General features: G+C 45.7%; 1 protein-coding gene across 2 annotated transcripts in view; it reads left to right on the top strand.

Annotated features, from left to right (window-relative positions):
• Positions 1 to 6517: 6517 nt before the first annotated feature.
• Positions 6518 to 9428, top strand: part of CHST15 (carbohydrate sulfotransferase 15) — a 44063-nt gene continuing 41152 nt past the window's right edge. The window contains exon 1 of one of the 2 annotated variants that reach the window (XM_010714863.4): positions 6518 to 6673. The gene's annotated coding sequence lies outside the window, so the exon portion shown is untranslated. Of the gene's footprint in view, positions 6674 to 7702; positions 7724 to 9428 lie in introns of those variants that run through there. The other variant, XM_085229079.1, reaches the window with a different exon arrangement.

The following is a 9428-nucleotide window of genomic DNA, read 5'->3' as shown; positions in this document are numbered from 1 at the left end:
ACTGACTTAATCAGTGGAAAGCAGAGCATGGAAGTGATTGAAGGATGAAAAATGAGAGAGGATGCTCACATTGTTTGGCACCGACTGAAGAGTCTGATGTTGGAGTGCTTGAGTTAAGAATTTACCATCAGCAGAGAGAAGCAGGCCCCATCAGATGGCCATTCAAGTCATCTAAATGAGGAGCTATTTCTCTCCACGGAGCCACTGGAGAGCCCAGCATTGGGAGTCTCGAGCAAGATGTGTGAATACTCTCTCTTAAGTGCTGATTATTGTTCCCAATTTCCAGGTGGGTGAACTGAAAAGGACGGGACTGTGCCAGATGGGGTGAACTGCCTGCAGTGGGGAGGCTCCCTCCTACCCCTGGAAATGTGGATGAGAAAAAAGAACGCAGAGATGAACAAACCTTAAGGGAACACGTTCAGGCTGTAAAAATACTGAGGCAGTATCAAGATATCTGGAAGCTCTCTTGGAATACTCTGTGAGTCATGGGTGCTGTATATTACATGGTCAATGCTTATTCAACAGAAGTAATTTCTCATGCGAGACCACGGGAGTCAGAGAAATTGGCTTTGCACCAAGGTGCCTGATTCAGCAAGATGTTACCAGCACAGAGGATCTGCAGCTTTTAAACACCGGGAGAGGGGAAGCAATCATCATGAAGAGAAAACAGGAGATCCCTTATGGCTTTGTGCATGGCAGTGTTTTAACTGTGTGAGTATAAACTCATCAGTGAAAAATATGCAGTAAGAATAGGTAATATACACACGGGATTCATCCCTCCCATGCTGTTTCTTTGTATGATGCAGACTGAACGCTGCCTCCCTGTTTTCTGCCACCTCTGGCACTCCCCCTGAAGTCAAAATTCTGTTGCAGTGAGGGCAGTCATTAAAAATGATGAGATAAGAAAGTGTTTACCAGTTTTATCATTGCAGATGTACTGGAAGAATGATTGCACGTCAAAATGGCTCTGTAATGAAGCCTGACTTAGGGGGAAAAAAGGCAGAAAAAAAGGCAGAAAACAAAAGGAATATTCATTTTTTTTCTGAAATTAGCAGAGAGAATTACACTTGGAGAAAACATTTATCAGTATGTCAGCGCGGAGGTATGTGGTTTATCTTCGTAATAACGGCTTTCATAACTTTGAAGGTAAAGACAACCAATCCAGCTCAATGTTTTTCACATCACATCTAGCAAGTTAAATGACTTTATTCGTGTACACAAAACAAAGGCAAACACAGCAAAGTGTGCTGGCAGCATCGCCCTGCAGCTGGATAGGATCAGGGTTCCTCATCCGGCCTGGGGGGAAGGAAGCATGGCATGAGTTGCTGTTGCACATCCAAACCCTCTGCTAAAGGGTCTGACCTCACGCGCTGACCTCGTCGTGACTTCAGGCCTATGGAACTGCACTGGCAATGCCGTTCCCTGCACCCAGCACCATTAGGGGATGCTGCCTGAGGATGAAATCAGCGCCTACAAAAACACTGAGAGGCCGCAGCCTGTGGTTGGGCTCCACATTTTGGCCCCTCTAACCTCACTGCAGCCAATTAGCAGCGTCTTGCCAGCTCTGAGCACCTCCTGGATCCCCTCTCATACAAGCATGGGATTTGCTCTTCATATATAGGATTTCTACTGCAGCAAATGGCAAGTCCATAGAGTGACCATGATCCCCAAGTATTCCAATAAACAAAACAACCCTGGTAATTGAAATATTTACACATCATGGCTAAAAGAAACAGTCTTTTTCATTTCATTATTATCTTTTCCCCTAAGCAATGTGAAGTGTTTGTTCAGAATGTGAATAATTCTTAAGATGCATGCATGCATGCATGCATGGCCTGGTTTTTGAGTGGTCCTGTGTGGAGCTGGGAGTTGGACTCAATGATCCTTACAGGTCTCTTCCAACTGGAGATATTCTGTAATTCTATGATTCCATGACTGCATGTTTATTAAATGTGCATGAGATTCATGCTACAATCTTTTTTCAGTGCTGAAGGTGCTGTTGAAGGTTGGGGTTTGGATGGAACTTACCTTTAGGCATGAACAGATGGCAAAGGGGAAAGGAATAGGGTATGCAAACTTACTTACATTTATAAGATGTATAACTTCTTTTAAACACAGTTAATCTGGTTTTTCTTGAGGCAGAATGGTCAACATGAGGAAATAAGAGATGCAGAATCCAAGTATTGGTTAGAACATGTACCTGATCAAATTTTAAATGTTTCATTTGGAATCCAGGAGCTGGAGGATAATAATGCATGACACGGAAGGAGAAATGCTGGGCAGTGGAGTGCACACAGAATGTCCCAGTGACCTACAATTCCCTGCCAAAGGCACAGGGGTAAAGGATGTGGATTTTATAATGTTCCTGGAGAGAGACGTTTTAAATACATGACGCAGAGGAGAAAAGATTACTGCAGCACAGAGCAACACTCTTCCCTCCTCGCTCACAAAAGCAATAGGCAACAATTGAGCTGTGCACATGGGAAGACTTATTTTCTTCATGAAAACAAATGATTTAAATAAGAGCCAGAACCAGCCAAATGTTGAGCCTCTTGGCTGCCAGCTCACATGGATGTACCACGGCTGTGAAGAGCCCTTAGTTGGTGCCACACACTTGAGAGAAGGAGCAATGCAAATCGGCACACATGAGCTCTTTCTGGTGCCAACTGGAACCCATCTCCACTTTCTTCTAAATCCCAACTCCTCGCTCGTATTCTTTTAGAGGATCACAGAGCGCTGAGCTGAAAAGCTTCGCCTGCCCTAGGAGCTAAAGGCATTTTATATTTCCAAAAGCAGCAGGCTTCAACCAACTCCAAGCCTTCTTGTTGCATGCAGAGCCACAAAAGCATTATGATAATTCTGAGCGCTGAACCATTAAAAATCTATTCTAATTGATTCCTGGCTACTTCGTGATTCCAGCATGTTGTTAAATGAGTTGTAGATAAAAGTAGCAGGAGGTAACATCTTCTGTAGTGCTGCAGGGAGATCACGCCTAAAATACGGCGTTCAACTCTGGGTACCTCATTGCTAGAGAGATGCAGACAAACTGGGAGGAATTCATAGAAGAGCATTAAAAATGATTAAGGGTCTGAAGAGACTGAGTTATGAGTGAAGATTAAAGGAACTTAATATGAATCACTTGGCTCAATGATGACTAAGAGGGAAACGATACCCTTCAAAAAGTACTTGGAGGGCATAAATATCACAAATAAAAAGGAATTATTTAGGGCGCTGAAGGACGCACCACTTGGGATAAAAGGATGGTGTTAGGCAAAGGGAAACTGGCTCTGAACATACATCGTTAAAGTCTAACAGACCATTTATGGGAAACTAAATCCCGACACATTTGTCTAACCCTGCTGCAGTATTAATTTTTTGCCTATGATTGTAAAAAATATCCCATTGTCTTCAATTAAAGATTGAGAGAGGACTCCTAGATGCAGTCCAGGGATGTATGGGAAACAGGCATCACTCCCAATGGCAAGTTGGGAAAACAGCAAAGAAATGTTCAGAGCTTTTGAAGGTTGATATACCCTTTACCCAGCACCAAAGGAGGTATAAGACATGAAACCAGTGATCTGAATTTTAAGAATGTGTCTGTTGCCTGGATACCACGGGGAAAATAAAAGTAATAACACATTTCTTTACAACATACACATTCCATTAATTCTGGTGAGAGCTGTACCAATATTTTAATGGGAAAACAGTTCACAAGGAAGAATAAATCTTTCTCTAATTTTCTCGTAGAGCCATTGTGCAGCTGAAAGAAGTGCCAAAAGGGAAGAAATGCCATGGTGTGGCAGCCCTGACCCCAGCCTGTCTTAGAAAGCAACTGTGCATTGAACAGGATTGAATATCAGCATGAAATCAGACTTGGCCATGCCTTGATCAGCAGAGCGGAGCAGCGGCACAGCGCTGTGATTCCTAAAACTGCTACCACGGATATCTACATACATCACCTTGTGGTTCTTAGGGCTTACTGCATGGAAACTGCCTGGAAAGAGCCAGAGGTCCCCAGCCAGGGGGCAATCCCAACCTGATAGCTCTTGCAGATCGGGGGCTTTCGGTCTTTCTCATTGCAGACACCCAAGGTCAGGGGATGGGCTCTGAGCACCTGATGGAGCTGTGGGCATTCCTGTGCGTTGCAGGGGGTTGGACCACATGGCCTTTAGAGGTCCGTTCCAACTCCAACCAAGCCTTGAGTAAGACTTTGGAAACTGTGCCTGGGAGGTTATGGGAAAAGGGCTCCCCAAGAGCAGCAGGAGGAGGAAGCAAAAGCTTCTGGTTATGGGCAATGAACTTCTCCATTCAGTGCATGAAACACAGAGCAGAAACGTCATCATTTCCACCTCTCTTTGCAAGGGTAACCTAAAGATGCTGACACTATAGTGAAGTCCATTTCCCCAGATTAGTATCCCATCCAAACTGTGCTCTGAGGACTCATTCTTACTAGTTTATCACAAAGTTACATCTGGCTGTAAGTGTGCAGCTCTATGGGCAAACCCAGCCAGTGAGCCTCTCCTCCAGTCCTCTGCCCCCAGCATGGTCAGCAACTTGTGACGACACTGAAGAAGGACTGGCTTGCCTTAAAAAAATCACTTTTCGCCTTCATACATGTGCACTCCCAGTTGTACTTTTCAATGGGAAAGAAGGCTGTCCCACCTTTTTCTTCTAGATAAACTTGCTCAGAGCAAAGGAATATGTTCAAACTTGTTTGAGAAATGGGGTGATCCTCTGTGTTGCAGGATGAGCCTGGAAAGCAGCAGAAATCACATGAACAGAGGCGGAGGTCAGGAGGTTTTATGAAAACCAAACTTGATAGAGACAACGTTCCTATGATTTCTCTATTGAAATCTGTATTGAAATTGAAGGGAGAATGTGGCACTGAGTGTCATGGTGAGTGGGCATGGTGGGGATGGGTTGGGGATGGGCTTGATGGTCTTAGAGGTTTTTCCCAACCTCTACTGTGGTTCAGAAGAATAGTGCTTCTATGATTCTATGATCTTGAATCATGAGAATCAAAGCCCAAACTTGGCTGTATAAGTGATTTATTCTGATTGCTCTTTTTTTTTACCGAGTATAATTGTCCACAATAACATAATTAGTTGCTGGAGAGTGACTCATGATGCCCAAACATGTTGGATTTCCCTCTCCACCTCACCAGATAGCACTGAAAATACACTGTGAAGAGACAACCTTCAGGGACAATCTGGGACATTGTGGATGCTGCAGAGAAACACTGACTCCAGGTGTTTGTTGGTAGGGAATAGCGTTACAGAGCATTCCCCAAGGAGCAAAGATTTTGTTTTCCTGACGTTTCTTTGAAATTGTTTAAAATACATTAAAAGGAAGGAAGGGAGTATAATTATGTAGTGATATGACTGCACGTAATTGCAGTTCAGAGCATCTCATGAGGCCTAAAAAGGCCATGAAGGGCAGCATGTTTAACCCAGGGCAGGAATGTGGGGTGTGTGTGAATATTCCCAAAGTCACAGGTTTCCCTCAGTCAGCTGTTCTGCTCTGGGAGGATTTTACAATGAAAAATCAGTGAGATTCCAGCGTGACCCGAACAGAGGTTCTCTAATCCATCCTGAGCTCACATGCACCGCAGGGAAGGGAACCTGTGGATGTGTGTTTTTAAGTCCATCCCTTCATTATCTACATGTGGTCTCACAGTTGTATAATCAATCACCCATTGGAAATTTTTAACCTGCTTGGCTCCAAATCCTAAGTACAGTTTGGAAGGCTCTGTTTTTTATTTTACTATTACATTATACGTGGTTTCTTATACTATTAAATTTGTATTTTGCTATGGTTTCACTTCAAAGGATATTCCCACAAATGGATGTTTTAGATGCTTCTGAAAGGGAAAACCTTGTCCCAAAATGCAGTATTTTCACGTTTAGCTCATGCTTCATTACATCAACTTGTTGGCAGTAACACTGCTGAGCTTTAAGTGTGTGGATTGAAGCCCGTCCGAGGCTTCATGCAGTGACTGGAGGGCAGGGCAGTGTGGAGGGCTGCGTGGAGGGCTGCATGTTGTGTCCCAGAAGGTACGTGCACACCTTATGTGGATGCTTTAATAAACGGGCTGTGCATTCACATAAACAGGTATAGGTACACACGGCAGGATACTAATGAACGTTGTACTTATTGAGTACTGGCTCCTGGCTTCTTAGTCAGTGTTTGTGAGCATTTCATTACAAAACTGACGATGGCGTTACCGCGAGGAGGGATGGGGACCCGACACGAGCCGCGTCCCTCCTCGGCTCTACCTTCCCCTATCCCCCCCCGCCATGCTCTGCGATGCCGCCTCCCCCCCCAGCATCCCGCACTGTTCGCTCGGGAGGGACGGAATTTCCTGCGGGATCCCTCGGGAAAAGCCCATCTCCTTCGGAACGCTTCCTCCTGGCGGGTCGGAGCGCGGTATATGCGTGCGTATATTTTGGGGGGGGAGGCACTGCTGGGGACCTCCTCCCCCGCGGAGCAGAGCACGCCTCCTAATGGGTTGCGCAGCGCGGCCGAGGAGTGGCGCGGGGCTGCTCCCTCCCTCCCTGCCTCTTTTTCTTCCTCCTCCTCCCCCTCCCGCAGGGCAGAAGGCGGCGGGTGCAGCGCGGATGGGCGGACGGAGCGAGCTGCGGGCGCGCCTCCCGGCTGCAGGGAGAAGGAGGAGGTAAGAGATCACCGCCGGGTTTGGGGCTCCCTGGGTCACCTCTCCTCAAGTTTGGGAAGCCAGCGGGGACTTTGAGGGAAGTTAGAAGCGCGCAGTCCCCGCATCGCGGAGCCCGGAGGGGGCGGCCCCGGGGGTGCGATGCTGCTGCTGCCGTCGCCACCCGGAGGAACCGCGGGCTCGGAGCGAAGCGTGCCGGTACCCCAGTAACCCTCGCCTTGGGAAGCGGGGTCTGGGAGTGGGAGCTCCTCTCACCGCGGGTGGGTGCTGGGGGAACGCGGGGGGATGTGCCCGCACGTGGGGCGCGGGGAATGGGGATTGCCGAAGGGATGGTGACGGGGATAATGGGATTTGCTTTGGGGACGGTGACAAAGATTCGCTGTCGGCTCCTCGCTGGCCGTGCCGGGGAAGCGCTGTGCCGGTTGCTGAGATTTGGGAGAGCGGCTGCATGAGGGTTGCATCCCATTCGGGCATCGCGTCTCTGGAACGAAGCTGAGGATGGATGTTGCCATTCATCGCTGTGTATTTTTAGGTGAAGAGGGGTATTTCTTAAATGCGAGCTGCTAGCTGGTAAAAATAGCTTCCTGCGTGCGTCTGCCGAGAGTGCAGTCAGGGTTTGGGAATGGGTTTTTATGGTGAGAGGATCTTCAGCAACAGTTCTCCATCTGAACTTTGTCGGTGTCATAAAGTGAGTTGTTGGAGGGTGGGTTGGTCTGTTGTGTTCCTGTGGCTGCTTGATTGTAACGCTACTCTGCAGTGCCCTGGGATGATAGAGCAGGATGACAGAGTTCAGTTCTTAGATGACGCATCTCAACACTGACCAAACTTTCAGAAATAGAATTTTTTTTTTTTTTCTTTCATTGTAGTCTATGGTTTTGGGCCTAAAGGTGTCTTCCTACTGATTTATTTGCATGTGACATAAGGAAAGTTTCGCTTCTTGAAAATCGTGACCATCCAGAGTACCAGCGTGTGCCTTTCGTGTGTGGTGAGCAAGAAAAGGGCTGAGCAGATTGCAGGTTAGAACTCCAAGTTTGCTGGAGCTATTCGTGAAGGGTAAATATTTTTAAGGTCTTACTGAAAATTTTATGTGCTCATGGGTGTAAACAGGTGCCTAAACGAACAGCATTGCACTTCATGCTAACTGGGGATGCCTGGTCTCTGGCAAGAAGGGAAATTTCCATTAGTGAGATGTTACAGCATCTCTGTGAATCTGTGTGTACACGATTGTTGCCAATCACATAAACTGATACAAGTATTTCATATATAGAGACACACACACACATATCTATACATACTCACCCTTAAACAGTAAATACTGATGGAATAGGTGTCCTGGAGCTTTTCTTTGATAGCAATCAAAATGTTGTCCCACCCACATCTCTTGACTTGAGAGCTCCTCTGCTCCTGGTGCCATCCCACTGTTGGGCACTGAGTCAAAGTATTCATCTGGCTCTTCGTGTGCCACCAGGAACAAAATCAATTTGCATGCAGAAAAGATGAAACTACCTCTATGGTGATTTAGTAGGGAAACTAATTCGTGTTTTTTTTTTCCCCTTTAAATGGCACTTAGATCCTGTGCCTCCAAGTGCAGCCAGTGTGCAGTTCTGAAATCAATAACAAAACAGTTTTATGGTTCAAATTTTGTAATAGGAAGACTAATCTTAAATTCAGAGTGCTTTATTTGAAGGTCTGGAACAGGAACATGATGAAACAGTGGAGATTTGCATGACAAAACACTTAATTCCACTAATGCAGTGGAAGACAGTAATGGATTTTATCTTCTTTGCTAAACAAAAAGGAGTTATCTGGGAACTCCAAATGAGCAGGTTGGAGCAGGCTCTGGAGTTTGGATTATTTCGTGTGGCTGAAGTGGAAGGATGAAGTTATATAATCCACTCGCAGCATTAGGAAGGATGGGATTATGTGGGCATAATCAAAGAGAGGCAAATAAGATTCTGCTGATATTTTACAGCTATTTTAAGCAACACAGACACTGTGCTATTTGTACCTGGAGGCAGCGTGATTTGGGAGCTGTCGTCTTGAAGTACAGAATATTGCTCTGTAGTTACTGGCTGGAATGGGTTGATTTGGTAGAAACAGGCTGGTAACTATCAAATTAATATAATCTGAAACACATGGCAGGTTTTTATGGTGGGAAAAATGGAAGTAGCCAGAAAGTCATTGGCACTTGTGCCAGAAATGGTCACAAATTGGGATGAACAATTCTAATACCGATTGATAAATCATTGTTTTGTGATTTATCATGATGCTAATGACCTCGCAGTGCTTGCCAGCACTCCATAACAGTCTCAGACCTTATTGAAGTGCCATGGAGGGTGATTTTAGCTTTTGTGGGCTGGTAGCAGACACCTGTGGCAGGAGCTGTATGAGAACCAGGTGCTTCAATAGGCAGAGATGGTAGCCCAGGTGATTTCATTGGGAGTTATTTTCAATAATGGAACATGTCCCAGCATTTTTGCCCAATTGTTATTTAGTTAGGGATGGCAGTAAGCTCCCAACATTCACGGGTTGTTGTTGATTATGATACTACATCCCCATCACCATGTAAGGGTTACTTTTTTTATTAAAGTCTATCTGCTGCCTGGATGGGGGATCCTTCTCATTATTAAAAAAATTCCATTGCTCAAAGATGCAGCATACTACTTGATATGTATATATATGGGTTTATTGTATGTTTACATGAGTTGATAGTGATAGGACAAGGGGAATGGTTTTAAATTGAGACGGGGGAGGCTTA

This window comes from Meleagris gallopavo, chromosome 8, assembly GCF_905368555.1.
Source record: "Meleagris gallopavo chromosome 8, MGAL_WU_HG_1.1, whole genome shotgun sequence".
NCBI classification, from domain to species: domain Eukaryota; kingdom Metazoa; phylum Chordata; class Aves; order Galliformes; family Phasianidae; genus Meleagris; species Meleagris gallopavo.
Note: the sequence above shows the minus strand (reverse complement) of the source record. Positions and strands in the feature narration are given on the sequence as shown.